Below are 5,028 nucleotides of genomic sequence, written 5' to 3' on the forward strand. Positions count from 1 at the left end.
CGAAAAGAAAAATTAGTAACTTTATATATATAATGCGGTGCAATTTGAACCGCAATTATTAAATTTAAAACCGCAAAGATTTTAAATTGCATTTTTTATATGATGCGCCAAGCGATTTGTGCAGTGACATGATCCTCGAGATGATATGGATTGCGAACTGCGTCTTAACATAGTTTTGCCAATATTTCTCGAAATATTCATTAGGTGGGATAATATCGTTGTGCTTGACCATGTTAGGCAAAATCTTTTTGTTGGTAAAAATGTTATTCTTCCCTTTGGGCTGTTTAGCATAATTAGCCTTCTGTTTCACTTTACCTGAAGAACAATATTTTTAATCACGATAAAATTTCATACATCGAAAAAAAAAATATTAGACATCAATAGTAATATAAGTGAAACATTAAATTGCACAAAGAAGCGTATATTTTATCTAAGTGCCCTTCTTGGGTTTGTATTCGTTATCAGTTTCTTTCCTTTTAACTACTTTTATCATCAATCTCTTATCATCTTTTTCAAATTCCTTTTGTATTAACCGTTCCCTCCATTAGCATCCTCCATCACTGTCGTCGGCATCCCTGCCCCACACCCTCCTCGTTCTTCCCCAACTCCATGGACTCACTTTCAAATGATATACATTCATCTCTTTCTCTTACTGATGACGAAAGATTTGTGTTTTGTATACCTGAATATAACCCTCCCCTACTCGATCATTCCACACAGCCCATCCTCTTAGCCAAGGTTCTCACTCACTAGAATGTGTATAAGCAAGCCTTTATCGACCAAATGTCGGGACATTGGCAAGGCCGTTACCGTGTTGTAATCACTGAATATCAGGAAGGAGATGGCCTATTTCATATAAAGTTTGGTTGTGAAGGCGATAAAAGACGGGTTCTCACCAAAGAGCCTTGGCACTTTCAAAATCATCTCATTGTTCTCCGCACGCCAGATGCTCTGCAAAATGTCTCAAAGGATGATTTAGTTTTCACACCCTTCTGGGTACAAATCTATCGGCTGCCATTCTTAAGCAAGTTTAAATTGCTTGCTGAAGCACTTGGCAATATCATTGGTGAGTTTCTTGAAGTATTTGATGATTCCACCAATGAAGGGTGGGGTCCTTTCTTACGAGTTCGTGTTAAACTTTGCACGAACAAACCATTATTGAGAGGCCAAATGATTCGGCTGCCAAGGATTAAAGATGAGTTTTGGGTCGACTTCCGCTACGAAAGGCTTCCGGAATTCTGTTTTGAATGTGGCCGGTTGGGACATCCTTTTGAGCGCTGTGTTGCTTTTATGGAACGTATGGACAGCGGCAATGATGACGATTTTCAGTATGGACCATGGATGAAAGGTGCTAAACTCCCTACTCATAATTATGACCGATATCGGACAGATTTTGCAAAAGGCAATGCTTGGCCACTAATTACCCGTTTGGCTCGAACTACACTTTACCATCTCTCAAAACCCGATACCAAGCCTCTCCTTCTACACTATTTGAAGGAGAATCCTCTAAAAATCCTTTCCCTTTGCCTCTGCAAAATTCTCACTCCGACATATCTCCAAACTTCTCACATTATCAAACACCACAATCGGCCTTCACACCAGCAACCTCTTCAATATCACCTATGCCTCTCAGCCCTGCAACACACTCCAACATTCTACACTCTACCATCTCCCAACCTACGGATGCCCCTGCCTCCTTTCCATGCTCTTTTTTCTCTTCACAGCCATCCACTACATCAACAAACCAGCCTTCTAACTCCACTCCTAGCCCTGTATCGACTCCCAGCAACCCCAAAAACAAACAACCTATGGTTTTTTCTGCCAATTTATCACAGAAGCATACCCCCAATACATATGACACCAACACCACACTCAATATCACTTGCTCCAGCAAGCCGAGCTACTCCCAGCCTCATTTTTCACTCTGCAACAGCCTACACCAGCAACCTATTACCCTTTCCAATACCAAATCTCACCCACAGTCTGCTGCAAGTCCTGGCCGAACCACTCACAGTGAGTCTATTGCTGACCTCTCTCACATTTACATGCTTGAAGTTCATAACCAGACCTTTGCCACATATCCACCACCACTACAAACAACTCAACTTCACCCAAACACAACTACCTCCACTTTAAATGTCCCCTTCAAACATCATCCTACAATTCCAGCAGCTATTGTCTCCATTGGAAAAGAAAACTTACCACCCACTAGCACCTTCAAAAGACAAAACGATTCTCTTTCAATGAGGAAGTTCCTGAAACGATGCTGTAACACTCAAGGAGCATCATCTTCTCCCTTGTCCCGAGATGATGATCATGAGATTTTAGTTTCTGATCCTGAGGATTCTAATTTCTCCCCAGACTCAATTACAGAGGTTGCGTGGCAACCCCGCACATCATCATGAAAATAATAAGTTGGAATGCACTGGGTTTGGGGAACCCGAGTGCGTTCAGACATTTGCGATTACTAGTTCAACAACAATCTCCCCATATTTTGTTTCTTATGGAAACAAAACTGCCGGATAACTCTGTTTCTCGTGTGCGACAATCTCTTCATTTCCCGAATGGCTTAGAATCTCCTCGCTCTGGCCTTAGTGGTGGACTTTTGTTACTTTGGAAGGATGAAGTGGAAATCACTCTGCTTAATATGGGTTCCACTTTTTTTGATTGCTACATGATGATAGAACAGCCCCACGGTTCATTTAACATGTTTTTACGGTGCCCCGGAAGTCAATAATCGACAAGCATCTTGGACTCTATTGGAAAGACTTGCGGATGTTGCTCCTCATCTCCCTTGGTTTGTTATTGGTGATTTTAATGAAATTCTCTCAAATAGTAATAAATCGGGTGGAGCTCTTCGTTGTGAATCTCAAATGGATGCTTTTCGAAAAGCCATTGACAAAGGTTGTCTTCATGAAACTCTAGTTGAAGGTGACCCATTTACTTGGGCTAAAAATAGGGCTGCTACTAATATTATCAAAGAGCGCATTGATTGGTTTTTCATCAACAACCATTGGGAATCCTTCTTTGAGAGCCCTCAAGTACATCACCTAGACTATTTTCAGTCGGACCATCGCGCCATTAGTGCCACCATCAACCTGATTGCTACACAACACGCCACAAAAAAAAGGAAGAATCGGTTTAGATTCGAGAAGCTATGGCTGTCCGATCCTGATAGCAAAGACATTATTGTTGAAAACTGGTTACACAATGACTCCACCGACCCTATTGCTGCTGTTATTTCCAATATTACCACATGTGCTGGAAAACTTCAACTTTGGCATGATCGCAAATATGGGAAGATGAAGAAAAACATTAAAAAATGTCAAAAGCAAGTCGAGCAGCTCAATAATTCTTCCAGTCATAGCAGCAGCCACTTTGATAATCTAAAACAAGCTGAATCCATCCTTGATGAGTTATTGGAACAAGAAGAATTATATTGGCAGCAGCGATCTCGAGTTGATTGGCTTGCTTGTGGAGATAGAAATACCAAGTATTTTCATACAAAAGCTAGTGCCCGACGGACCAACAACCACATCAAGTTTCTCTTTAACAATTCGGGTGGTAAGGCTTCCTCCATTGCTGATATATCAGCTGTAGTTCAAGACTTTTACGCTGATCTTTTCACAGCTGGTAACATTGATGAGTGTGCCCTTGCTCATACACTTGATTGTATTCCCACTTTGGTAACTAATGCTCACAATGATGCTCTCCTTGCTCCATTCACACCAGCCACAGTTGATAGTGCCCTAAAGACAATGAGTTCGGACAAAAGCCCGGGAATTGACGGAATGTCCGCCATGTTTTATCAACAACATTGGTCAATTGTTGGTAATCTTGTATCACGTGCCGTCCTCAACATACTCAACAATGGTGCCGACCCTTCCAACCTTAATCACACTTTAATCACACTCATCCCAAAGATTAAGAAGCCTCATCATATGAAGGATTTTCGGCCTATTAGTCTTTGCAACGTCATCTCCAAACTTGTAACGAAAATGATTGTAGCTCGGTTCAAAGAAGTTCTTCCTTTGGTTATTTCTGAAACTCAGAGTGCATTCTTGGCTAATCGGTTGATAACTGACAACATTCTGGTGGCTTTTGAACTGGTTCATGCAATTAAAAACAAGACTGCTGGGAAACATGGCATTGCTTCTCTCAAGCTTGACATGAGTAAAGCCTTTGTTAGGGTTGAATGGAAGTTCCTTGAAGAAGTAATGAAGAAAATGGGATTTTCCAATGGTTGGGTCTCACTTATCATGAGCTGCCTCACTACCAATCGATTCTCCTTCCTTATTAATGGTGAAGTTACGGGTTCTTTGACTCCAACAAGGGGGTTGCACCAAGGCTGTCCTTTATCTCCCTATCTATTCTTGATATGTGCTGAAGGCTTATCACGGTTGTTGCAACGTGAGCAGGATTTGGGAAATTTACATGGTTTTAAACTCACTAGGCGGGCTCCCATGATCTCCCACTTACTCTTCGCTGATGATAGTCTTCTTTTTTGTCAAGCTGATGAGAGCTCATGTCTATCCATCAAAAGGGTTTTGGATACTTATCATCGAGCGTCAGGCCAATTAATCAATCGAGACAAATCTGTGATGTCCTTCTCCCCGAATACCACCTTGGCTGCCCAAGTCTTCTTTCATCGACGCCATTCTATGCCGATTAGTGAGTGTCATGAACGGTACCTTGGCTTTCCATCTTATTCAGGCAGGGATAAGAAGGAGCTTTTTAGTAACATTAAGGAAAGGATTTGGAAACTCATGCAATCTTGGAATGAAAAACTCTTCTCCGTTGGGGGTCGGGAAGTCCTCCTTAAAGCGGTAGTCCAATCGATCCCAACCTATGCTATGAGTTGTTTCCGCTTGCCAGTCTACTTTTGCAACCAACTTGAGAGTATGATGTCAAACTTCTGGTGGGGAATGAATGAAAATGGTTCTAAGATTCACTGGCGTTCTTGGAATTTGCTTTGCAAAACAAAAGGCGAAGGTGGAATGGGTTTTCGCTCTTTCATCCAATTTAATC

Source organism: Cannabis sativa, unplaced genomic scaffold (genome assembly GCF_029168945.1).
Source record: "Cannabis sativa cultivar Pink pepper isolate KNU-18-1 unplaced genomic scaffold, ASM2916894v1 Contig3, whole genome shotgun sequence".
NCBI lineage: Eukaryota > Viridiplantae > Streptophyta > Magnoliopsida > Rosales > Cannabaceae > Cannabis > Cannabis sativa.